Raw genomic sequence first — 12,981 nt, 5'->3', positions numbered from 1 at the left:
TCAGCATGAGGCCAATGGTGACTTTAAAACAGTTACATGTGATAGGAGAAAACTGAGGATGGATCAACAATATTGTAGTTACTGCACAATACTAACATAATTGACAAAGTGAAAAGAAGGAAGCCTGTACAGAATAAAACATATTCCAAAACATGCATCCTGTTTGCATCAAGGTACTAAAGCAATACTGAAAATGTTTTGGCAAAGCAATTACATTTTTGTCCTGAATATAAAGTGTTACGTTTGGGGAAAATCCAATACAACACATTACTGAGTACCACTCTCAAAAATGTCAAGCATAGTGGTGGCTGCATCATGTTATGGGTATGCTTGTTATCGTTAAGTCTGGGGAGTTTTTCAGGATAAAAGATATGGAGCTAAGCACAGGCAAAATCCTAGAGGAAAACCTGGTTGTCTGCTTTCCACCAGACACTGGAAGATGAATTCACCTTTCAGCAGGACAAAATACCTGAAACAATAACCTGAAAGGCTATATATACACTGGATTTGCTTACCAAGAAGACAGTGAATGAGTGGCCGAGTTACAGTTTTGACTTAAATCAGCTTGAAAATGGTTGTCTAGCAATGATCAGAGGTGTGATCAGAGGTGTGAATACTTATGCAAATGCCATTTCTATATATCATTTTCAATACATTTGGGGTATTGTGTGTAGATGGGTTAAAAAATATATATATTTAATCCATTTTGAATTCGGCTGTAACAACAAAATGTGGATTAAGTTCAGGGGTATGAATACTTTCTGAAGACACTGTAAGAAGATCATCAAAACAACAGTGAGATGCTGAGGTCGTTCTGTAGTAAGAGCTTATTGGAGAGAGAAAGAGAGGGAGAGAGAGAATACCTCAGCAAATATTTTAATAGAAACAGACATAGCCATTTATCATACTAAATAGAATTCCTTTAATGTCTGTGTGTGTGTGACACAGAGAAAGACCCAAAGTAGGTCAAACAGCAGTTTACGAGCAATGCCATCTGTCATTAAGAGTAGCACAACGTAACGTGTACAATGAGGGACATTGTAACAAACGTTAAACACAGCGAAACGAAGCTACAGCAGGTTTGAGTCAATTTCATTGGAGTCGACATTCAGTCAATCCAGGAAGTAAGCTGGAATTGGAATTTGCACTTGACTTCATGACTGAATTGAATTAAAGTGTAATTGACCAGAGATACATTTGCATATGGGGGTTAGGACTCAGAGACGAAGGGGGAGGATTTACGAGGAGAGGAGGTGATAAGAAAGCGGTTGGGCAGAAATGTATTGCCTTTAGTGGAAGATGTGTTTTTTTCATTTGGGAAAAAAATGTGGGAGATTGTTTGTCTAGATCAATATGAGATCTCTGACTGTCTGTGTGACTGACTGGCCATTGTTCAAACAAGACAAATGGCTATTTGCGTAGTGATGCAGGCACCACTATGCTCGAATACTCCAGTATTCGAGGAGACTGATGATAGAGGGTGACGGGAGGAATTTGTGCAGTACTCCTTTCATCCATCTCTTTTGTGGACACAAATCCCATCAACCTCATCATAATCTGTTGTAGCGTGAATGATTTTGTGGCTTTTCTTCAAGAATATGTATTATAGGGAGATCTGTGCTCTTTTGCGCAACAAATGTCGCCATATCAGTATGTGCTTTCTCTCTTCTATGTTGATGTGTGTTGTTGCCATCTTTCCTCTTCTCCGTCCTACTGCGTCTTGACACAGAGTGACAGTGGGTGGCTGGTGTCACTTGTCAGTCAGCGTAGGAGTCAAGGAGGACACAGGAGTACAGTCGGAGGCCCCAGGCCCACTGCGCACACACATGGACGCACACATACACCACACAACTATGAATATAGGACAACAGGACTTTTCTTCTTCGAATAGACACATACCACCACCGACGTGCCGTGTAGACGACCACACCAACCCAATCAATGGAGGTTTTCCAACCACAGTGGAACACACACAGCTGTACAACAATGTAGACCTCCATAGGGAATCCATATTGAATTCCACTCTGGAGAAAAAACTTCCACATGCAGACACAGGCTTTCCATGATGAAAAACACTACCATGCCCTGGTTCAGATTTTTACCTTTCACATTGTCCTTTCTGGCATGTTCCAGTAACTATGTTTGGCGTATTACTGAAGTGTCCTAATCAGTGATTTGATGTAGATTTAGTCAGTATATCACCAATCTTCCCCTTCCCCTATCTGAAAGTGTGGCCAATGGCATTACACCTTATTGACATGTAAATTCAACTAACCAATCTGAATACATAAACATCCAAATAAATATTTCTGCAGTAGCAAGAGGAAGCGTAACCAAGCCTGTTACAGGTGCGTAACGAGGCCAGCACAGTACAGCTGGCATCTGCTTGTCTCGGCTAAGTAATGTGAATCAACCCATATCCTTTTCCCGTGTCGGCTTACTGTACAGAGAGAGATATATAGAGAGGGAGGGAAATTCCCTGCCAGGTCCCTGGGGAGGTTTAAAGCCCATTAAGTAGAACAAACACACACACACACAGTGTAGGTGGAATAACTGATGAGGACAGAGCAAGAAGAAGAGGAGGTGCAGCAGCGTTTCTGGTGTAAACACAGAACCACACTGTGAAGCTAGAGAATAAGTCTTTAATTCCCCAGTCCCCACTTCCTGTGCGCTCTGTAATGCCCCTATGAACTTTGGTGTCTTATTATAGATTTACCATTGTCATTTTATGTGTTGACTGTATCCTTAGTAATGTAATGGTCCTAAAGCGTTTTGAGCTGTTATCTATTTGAATTTACCCAATTGCCCAAGGTACTGGCGACAATCCTTAGACCCTTAAGACCCCAACCCAAGAGGGAATCACTGCAACCTACGTACCAGTATCCTCCAAAATAAACCACCATTTTGGGGGGAAGATTGCCTTTGAAAAGAAGTGTTCAAAACTCAACAGGCCTTCACGTATCAACTGTTAGAAGGCACACTGTGTCATGAAGTAGAATTGAGGCCTTCACAAGCTCAAGCCACAGTGCGAGGCGCTTTAAAGGGTGTCAGAAGTGTGACGCGACTGACAGCAGTGCTCACAGCAGTATTTTTGGTGTTGGCGGCCATTTTGTGCCATTTGCGTCCCAGTCGCCCTAATGTTCTTCAGTAATGCCGTAGGGCTAGAGCAGCTGCTCTTATTCAGATGTATTGACATACTGTCATGTAACAACCATGCAAAACACGTAAGCAGACGTATTCTCCAGTCACTCTGGATAAGGGCATCTGCTAAATGACTCAAATGTAAAGTGTAAATCGATTTCTCTGCCCATTTTGCATTCAAGTTTAAAAAAACATACACAACACAATTTAAATAAGACAACAATGCTGGCTTGACTCCATAGAGAACTATGTCACACATACATACAAATCAATCACATACTGTATGTTTTCTTGGACTATCATCTTGCAGACGACAGAAATGAGATGTACACCCATGCTCCCAGAGCGTTCACAGAGTTGACCTCGGCTTGTTAGCTGTGGAATGCTAATCCGACAACCCTCGCCTGATACGTCTCCCTGCTATTGATAGGTTTGGGTAGCCCTGTCTTTACAGTCAGGATGAAAGCTGCTCCACATTTCTCACGTTCACTAGCAGAAGTTTGCTCTGCTCTTGTCAACACGCCAATTAACCCTTTGACAACCCCGCTGTACATCGATTGGCGACGTTGCTATTTTGATTCAGGTGAACTTTTCGTTTGTCGCGACGCAGTCAGATTTGACTGTTGAGGTGAGATGTTACATAAAACCTCTATATACAGTGGGGTATGAAATTATTGACACCCTTGATAAAGATGAGCAATAAGGACTGTATAAAATAAATAATGAAACTATTGTATGCGGCAAAAAAATGAAATTATTTTATACTGATACAATTGCTCAGAGAAAAAGATTTATTTTCAAAAGTAATATTTTTTTTCAAAACGGTAAGGGTCATATTTATTTAACACAGTTGTTATTGCTCATCTTTATTTTACATTTACATTTGAGTCATTTAGCAGACTCTCTTACCCAGCACAACTAACAGTAATGAGTGCATACATTTTCATACTGGTCCCCTGTCGGAATCGAACCCTACTGTACCAACTGAGCCACACTTTACCAAGTGTGTCAATAATTACAGACCCCACTGTACATCCAAACAACACGAGGAGCTCGATCAAAACAGGTTACTAGATCAGAAGTGGCTAAGACGTGTTTGACTGTAGAGGTCCTGACATCTCCCTCAATTCCCTCTGCGACTCTTTCCGAAGTCTTGTTTGTACTGTACTGATTAGTGTTTCACAGCTGTGCGCCAATGTTACTTTTTCAACCATTGGATTCAATTGCATTAAAAACATTATAATCCAGGTGACTGGGGTTTCCTCCCAAATGGCACCCTATACCCTCTATAGTGGAAAAGAAAGGGAATGGGGTGTAATTTGGGACTCGGGCTGGGATGTAGAGCACGTCATGTGATGTTGGCATGGAAACAGGAGGGGGAGAATAGGAGTAGAAGGAAATAGCGGCATCAGGTGCGAAACGTTCTCTCGTTTAGCAGACCAGGCGATGGAGGTGGAGGGATATATAATGAAGCCCAGTTTCACATTTGCCCATGTACAATATTTATTACCTTTGTGTGTTCCGTATGCTACAGTTGCAGCCACCTGCGCCTCCCATTTTAAAACCTCTCTTTCGCTCTCTCTCTTTCTATCCCTCTCTCGCAGTGCGGCAAAGGGGCGGAGAACTTCGACAAGTTCTTCACGCGCACCCAGCCCCAGCTCACGCCTCCCGACCAGCTGGTCATCGCCAACATCGACCAAGCCGACTTCTCAGGCTTCTCCTTCATCAACCCCCAGTTCGTGCACCCCTCCCTGGTCTCCCTGCACACCGTATGAGGGGGGGGGGGGGGGGGGGGGGGGCACAGACCCCCTTCCTACCTCTGCTACCTACCTAGCACTAACCCTCCACCAACTGCAGCCTCTTCAAGCCAAACTCCCAATCACCAAAACTGGTCCAACTCTACAACAACAACACAGACCCTGATATTGACCGCCATTTTGAGTTCCTCTATCAATGTATTAATGATGTGTCCTCTAGGAAGTGGACTTGGGGCTCTGAGTGAGAGGAGTTGGTGAGTGGAAGTGCTGTGTGTTTAATGGTGAGGGGGAGGGTGAAGGTTTGAGGAAGGAGGTGTATGTAGGGTTGATATACTTTCCCACCCACCTGTTGTGTTTGTATTCGAATGGGCAATTATTTGAAATCAACTCCTATTGAAATGAATCATGCTAGATATTGAAATGAATCATGCTAGATATTGAAATGAATCATGCTAGATATTGAAATTAATCATGATAGATATTGAGATGAATGACCTGTTGTTTTGAATGTGTGGGGACAAAACCCATGAAACTATGCCATTTTTTTTTCCTGATTCTAGAGCGAAGGGTTAACTTCTTGTTAAACCCTGTACTGGCTATACTAGTCTCCATTGAAACCCAAGGCAACTACAAAGATAATCTCTTGTTTTGAGCTATTGGGTCAGAGCCAAATATGAGGTCAGTACAGAGAGACTATGTTTACAGTTTTACCTTGTGTTGGTGAGATTTTATTTCAATATGCGTCATTACAGGTGCCCCTATGTTTCAATATACATCAACTAATACACACCCAGTACGAATATCATGACACACTAACAATAACACGCACCTACAGATGTAGGATCTTAATTTGATCACCCTATTGCAGGAAAATTTTCCTGCATTGCAAACTAAAATGTGTTTGAGGTTTAAAAAGGCTTCTGAAGTTTGTAATTTCCACTTAGACATTTTAGACTTGATTTTTGCCTTACAAAAAATGTATCAACCCCTAAAAAAAAAAAAGGCTATTAATTATAATCCACTTAATAACTCACATTTCCTGTAGCCGCAGGATTATTTTCCTGCTGTAGCAAACTGGCTCAAATTAAGATCCTACATCTGTACACACACATTACATGTACAGGTTGTATGGTTATCTTGTCATTAGGTTTACAACCGTGAGTGGACATTCAAACAGAACGCAGTAGAAGTTGTGGTTAGATGAAGTAGGCAGTGCAACGGTCACATCTTCTTTAAACACCTACACAACAATCACAGGTTAACAGGAGTATAAAGGTGGTCTATCCAAAACCAAATCGTGATCAAGTAACACTACTTTGTGACAACCTTTTTACTATCCTCCTGTCACAACTTTATTGTTGGCAATCTGCCAACTTATCAAAAAGGCCCTCAATGGCTGTGATTCTCTTTAACCTGAAGAAGTCCTTCAAAGTTAAGTTCCTGAGGGAAATTTCATGAGGATTTAGGAAGTAAATTACCTAAAACTCTTTTTTTTGTTTGAGAGGTAGCGACTAAATTAAATTGATGTCGAGTTATTGTTTGCTTACTCTATGAACCGTGCAATATTATATTGCATGCTTATACCCTTATACATGGATAGAACACCATTCTAACAATGTTGACTAGAGTATCACGTTACTAAACGATTAGTTCCCTTTTCTGCTTTTATGTGATGTCATGCACCCCCCCCCCCCCAATTAGTTCTAATTAATATTTTAATGTATCACATACCAGTGTATTAACTCTTTTGTAAATATTAATGAGCTATTTAAAAAAAAGTATAGTATCTCGCAGATTTTATACCAACAACTGAATGTGATTTTATTACGTTAGATAGAAATATGTTAACCTATGTAAAAAAATGAAGTACCCCAAAATATCAACTTTGTAAGTCTTTAATAGAGTCGGTCGGGATTAGCAAACCGAGAGAAACATCTGGACGACTTTTGCAGATATTATCAAGCGTTTTCCGTTTGCTCTAGTCTCCATCGCACATATCCGATGTCCTTGAATGCGATCGCTGAGTGAGTTGACTGAATGTGTGCCTGGCTCTTGTATCTGCATGTTGTTGGTAAGGATTTAAAAAAAACATAATGATGATATAAACGCTGCATGATACTCAGTACCAGTAACCAGGCCGCCCAAACACAGATCCAAGATCTGCTCAACCTACCCTAATCCTAGCCATTCACAATTAGGAGGCTATGGGCAAATCTGACTCCAGATATGCGGTTAGGGGAACTCCTAAACACGTCTCTGTACTAGACCAGTGGGACAACTTGCTCTCTAGTGTCTCAATGAAGGGGTTTTGTTTCTTCTTATCGTTAGTGTTTGTTCGTATAAAAAAAAATTGTCGTCGCTTTTTTGTTTGGTTATAGATTCTGCTCAAGTAATTCAGGAATGTTTTGCGGAATAATCACCATAGCAATTCATATCTTAACGTCTAACTGTTGCTAGATTTATACAATTCCCTCGACTTTTGCTCCTATAAACCTTTTCCTAACCTCGTAACTGTGCCAAACCTGAAACAGCCAGAACCCGACAATAGCAGCGTTGCACTAGCTGTAGTCATACCAATGACCCATCATTATCGAAGTCTTGTCAATACCCGAAATCTTGTCAACACCGATGTGTTGTCTATACACACAGATTTTTCAATACCGATGACTCGTCAATACAGATGTCTCTTCCTGGTAGACTCTTAGTGGTTAGTCCAAGAGAGTGTGCCAACACCACATTTCACAACATCTTTCCGACCCATGTGCTTCTCGCTAAAAATATGTAGCTAAGGGATTGCTAATTCAAATAATGTCGACATGGTTCTGACGCCAGTCAATCCGGCAGTCGTTTCTTGTAGTTTTTTTTATGTCACGTTAGTAGCCTACACCTCTGTGGGAGTTTACCTTCATGCTTTATAGCCGGACAGCAGTATGACCCCTCTGCAATACCATGCCTGCTTACCCCTTACCTTATCTCCCTGTGCCTATCAGTCAGAGTGTGTGTGTTTACATGTGCGTGTGTGAGAGAGAGATGGAAGGAAACCATAAATGAGTGGTTCATGAGTGAATAAATGAGTGAGTGTGTGGATGAGTGAATAATTGATCAGTGAACAACCCCGTTCCTCATCCTATTGCCCTGTTAAACCCCCTGTCAGGGTAGCTCATCTCCTCTGTCCATCCTTCCATTCCTCCCCCCTTTCTCCCCCCTTTCTCAGTGCCTGGGCAATCGATCCATTCTCTTATTGACAAAGCCCTCATCCCTTCTCCTTCAAGATCCAATCAGTTCATGAAAGCAGTTTTGTCCGTGAAACTCACCTCTACAGGCTGACACCAACCTGCCCTTCTTGCCCCTTCCCATCCTCCCAAAACTCACTGGGGAAAGAATTGGCCAAATGTGTTATTTTTCACCTTCGTTTACATCCTGCTTTATATTTTCCTTTGCCTTAGCTCCTACGTGTGCGTCCCAAATGGCACCCTATTCCCTATATATTGCACTACATTTGTCCATAGGCCCTGGTGAAAAGTAGTGCACTATATAGGGAATAGGGTGCCATTCGAGAAACAGCCAGCCTCTAACCTCTCCCCATTTTCTGTTGATTCATGTCCAAACCAAGCGCTTCTTCTGTCCCTGTACATAATGATTTAGATATCTACATAGACTTGTAAAAGAAAGAATATATTGTGTTTTGCAAATGGTTTATGTTCGTTCTCCCCAAAACCCTTTGAAAGCGAGTCTGGGCTACTTACCTTGTAATCAATAGTGTAATTTGTACCTACTGTATGATAATGCAAATACAAAATAAAAATAATGGCTATTCGGAAGCTGTTGTCTTTTTTACTGAAACATGAACTCAACTCATCAAACTCCACCATTATAAAAGGCCGTTCCTGGCAATGATGTTACTTTATTTAAAGATATTGGGTAACATTTTACGGTCCATAATAAACCATTTAGAAGGTATTTACAAAAAGTTGGCTCGCCATTTATTAATCATTACTCCCATATTGAAATTACACAGGTCACTCCAAGCATTTCGAAAGTATTTCTAAAGTACAAATAGCTCTCACTTTAAATTGCAAATAGACTACTAATGATTCATAAATGCCTTATAAATTGTTTATCACAGACTATTAAAATAATGTGACATTGCTGTCAACTCACATTCATCAAGTGTTCTGATTGCACTCAAAATGGGATAGTTTTTTTTCTAGTCTTATTTTAAGAGATGCATCTCCTGCAGAGCCCCAATACCACTGTCACCATTTCCTCTCTACTGCTGACATGGACAGGAAGTTTGCAATTGATGAAACCATTGGGAAAATTGATTTGAGCAAATAAAGTATGAAAAGGCACAGAAATTAGGTTTTAGTTGTGAGGAGGAGAAGTCAGATGACCTTACCTGGTTCTATGATTGTCAACCCATCTCCACTAACAGCAAGAGGACAGACTACAACCAGGAAACAACTTTCACTGACAGTTGATCCAGTTTTAAATGTTATATGGACACAGTCACAATAGCATTTCTCATAAATGTCTGGTAAAAAATGAAGCTTCCTGATTTATGATCCGTTATGGGAATTAACACATGCAATTAAGATGTATGGCAGAGGTATTACAGTACGTCCACAATCTCCTGAAGCTTCAGTAACAGACGTCCAAGTGTCTCTTGCCATTTGAAAAAGTGTGATGAACCTTAACCAAGGTTCAGTAAGCCTGACTTGCCATCACATGTGAGGACCAGGGGTGAGTGCATACGGACATTAAAGTTTAACAAGCGAAGCGCTCAGAAGAAGTGTGAAAATGAGGTGCTGAATTTTTCATGGTGGACGCTGCGGCACAATCAAAGTATTTTTGTCAGCCGCTGGCTTTCTCATTTACAAGCTGGCTGGCACAGGAAGGCCCCTGCACCTTTGGCAACCAGGTCAGACAAACAGAATACAGGAATGATTCCTAAGCTGTGGTTGGTTGGTTGGTTGGTTGGTTGGTAGGTAGGTAGGTAGGTAGGTAGGTAGGTAGGTAGGTAGGTAGGTAGGTAGGTAGGTACAGTGAGGGGAAAGAAAAAAGTATTTGATCCCCTGCTGATTTTGTACGTTTGCCCACTGACAAAGAAATGATCTGTCTATAATTTTAATGGTAGGTTTATTTGAACAGTGAGAGACAGAATAACAACAAAAATATCCAGGAAAACGCATGTCAAAAATCTTATAAAATGATTTGCATTTTAATGAGGGAAATAAGTATTTGACCCCTCTGCAAAACATGACTTAGTACTTGGTGGCAAAACCCTTGTTGGCAATCACAGAGGTCAGACGTTTCTTGTAGTTGGCCACCGGTTTTGCACACATCTCAGGAGGGATTTTGTCCCACTCCTCTTTTCAGATCTTCTCCAAGTCATTAAGGTTTCAAGGCTGACGTTTGGCAACTCGAACCTTCAGCTCCCTCCACAGATTTTCTATGGGATTAAGGTCTGGAGACTGGCTAGGCCACTCCAGGACCTTAATGTGCTTCTTCTTGAGCCACTCCTTTGTTGCCTTGGCCATGTGTTTTGGGTCATTGTCATGCTGGAATACCCATCCATGACCCATTTTTCAATGCCCTGGCTGAGGGAAGGAGGTTCTCACCCAAGATTTGACGGTACATGGCCCCGTCCATCGTCCCTTTGATGCGGTGAAGTTGTCCTGTCCCCTTAGCAGAAAAACACCCCCAAAGCATAATGTTTCCACCTCCATGTTTGACGGTGGGGATGGTGTTCTTGGGGTCATAGGCAGCATTCGTCCTCCTCCAAACACGGCGAGTTGAGTTGATGCTAAAGAGCTCCATTTTGGTCTAATCTGACCACAACACTTTCACCCAGTTGTCCTCTGAATCATTCAGATGTTAATTAGCAAACTTCAGACGGGCATGTATATGTGCTTTCTTGAGCAGGGGGATCTTGCGGGCGCTGCAGGATTTCAGTCCTTCACGGCGTAGTGTGTTACCAATTGTTTTCTTGGTGACTATGGTCCCAGCTGCCTTGAGATCATTGACAAGATCCTCCCGTGTAGTTCTGGGCTGATTCCTCACCGTTCTCATGATCATTGCAACTCCACGAGGTGAGATCTTGCATGGAGCCCCAGGCCGAGGGAGATTGACAGTTCTTTTGTGTTTCTTCCATTTGCGAATAATCGCACCAACTGTTGTCACCTTCTCACCAAGCTGCTTGGCGATGGTCTTGTAGCCCATTCCAGCCTTGTGTAGGTCTACAATCTTGTTCCTGACATCCTTGGAGAGCTCTTTGGTCTTGGCCATGGTGGAGAGTTTGGAATCTGATTGATTGATTGCTTCTGTGGACAGGTGTCTTTTATACAGGTAACAAACTGAGATTAGGAGCACTCCCTTTAAGAGTGTGCTCCTAATCTCAGCTCGTTACCTGTATAAAAGACACCTGGGAGCCAGAAATCTTTCTGATTGAGAGGGGGTCAAATACTTATTTCCCTCATTAAAATGCAAATCAATTTATAACATTTTTGACATGCGTTTTTCTGGATTTTTTTGTTGTTATTTTGCCTCTCACTGTTCAAATAAACCTACCATTAAAATTATAGACTGATCATTTCTTTGTCAGTGGGCAAACATACAAAATCAGCAGTGGATCAAATACTTTTTTCCCTCACTGTAGGTAGGTAGGTAATGACATTGCTCACTAATGTTTGTGTACTTAATACTTATAATTTCATATCTGTGTTTGTGTGCGTGCATTTGTGGAAGAGCTTGCGATAAGCATATTCTTGTACTGTGTACGCTACACTATATCCTGTGCATCATGACAAATCAACTTTGATGTGGCACGGACAGACATAGACAGACATGTGAGTACTGTACACCAAACCTTATGCAGATGTGTGAGTAGGTTGATTATCAGCTCCATTGCTGGGTAGACTGAAGGACAGGCTGGTGTTGATGGAGGACTATGGTGTAAGGGTCAGATCTGTTAGAACTTATCAGAAACTGCAGCGTTGAGGCGGATCTACAGAGCGGATATCTACGGAACGTCTTACCAGGCTCCACGGTGCCTGAGGGGCCAATCAATGAGGTGGAAGGAGCTACATGCATTTCATGTCACTTCAATTCGGTCAATTCAAGGGATGAAATTCAAATATTGTGAACAAACAGATATACAGTGCATTCGGAAAGTATTCAGACCCCTGGACTTTTTCCAAATGTTGTTACATTACAGACTTATTCTAAAATGGATTCCTCATCAATCTACACACAATGCCCCATAATGACGAAGCAAAAACTGTTTTTTATAAATGTTTGTAAATGTATCCCCCCAAAAAACTGATATCACGTTTACATAAGTATTCAGACCCTTTACTCTCCACAGCAAGATGCTGCTACCACAATGCTTCACCAAAGGGATGGTGCCAGGGTTCCCCCAGACGTGACGCTTGGCATTCAGGCCAAACAGTTCAATCTTGGTATCATCAGACCAGATAATCTTGAGTCCTTTAAGTGCCTTTTGGCAAACTCCAAGCGGGCTGTCATGTGCCTTTTACTGAGGAGTGGCTTTCTTCTGGCCACTCTACCATAAAGGCCTGATTGATGGTCCCTCTGACAGAGATGGTTGTCCTTCTGGGAGGTTCTCCCATCTCCACAGAGGAACTCTGGAGCTCTGTCAGAGTGAACATCGGGATCTTGGTCACCTCCCTGACCAAGGCCCTTCTCCCCTGATTGCTCAGTTTGGACGGTGGTTCCAAGCTTCTTCCATTTAAGAATGATGGAGGCCACTGTGTTCTTGGGGACCTTCAATGCTGCAGAATTTTTTTGGTACCCTTCCCCAGAACTGTGGCTCCACACAGTCCTGTCTCAGAGCTCTACGGACAATTCCTTCAACCTCATGGCTTGGTTTTAACTCTGACATGCACTGTCAACTGTGGGACTTTATATAGACAGGTGTGTGCCTTTCCAAATCATGTCCAATCAATTGAATTTACCACAGGTGAACTCCAATCAAGTTGTAGAAACATCTCAAGGATGATCAATGGAAACAGGATGCACCTGAGCTCAATTTCGAATCTCATAGCAAAGGGTCTGAATACTT

This window comes from Salmo salar, chromosome 02 (genome assembly GCF_965601325.2).
Source record: "Salmo salar chromosome 02, fSalSal1, whole genome shotgun sequence".
Lineage (NCBI taxonomy): Eukaryota > Metazoa > Chordata > Actinopteri > Salmoniformes > Salmonidae > Salmo > Salmo salar.
This window is presented reverse-complemented; position numbering follows the sequence as displayed.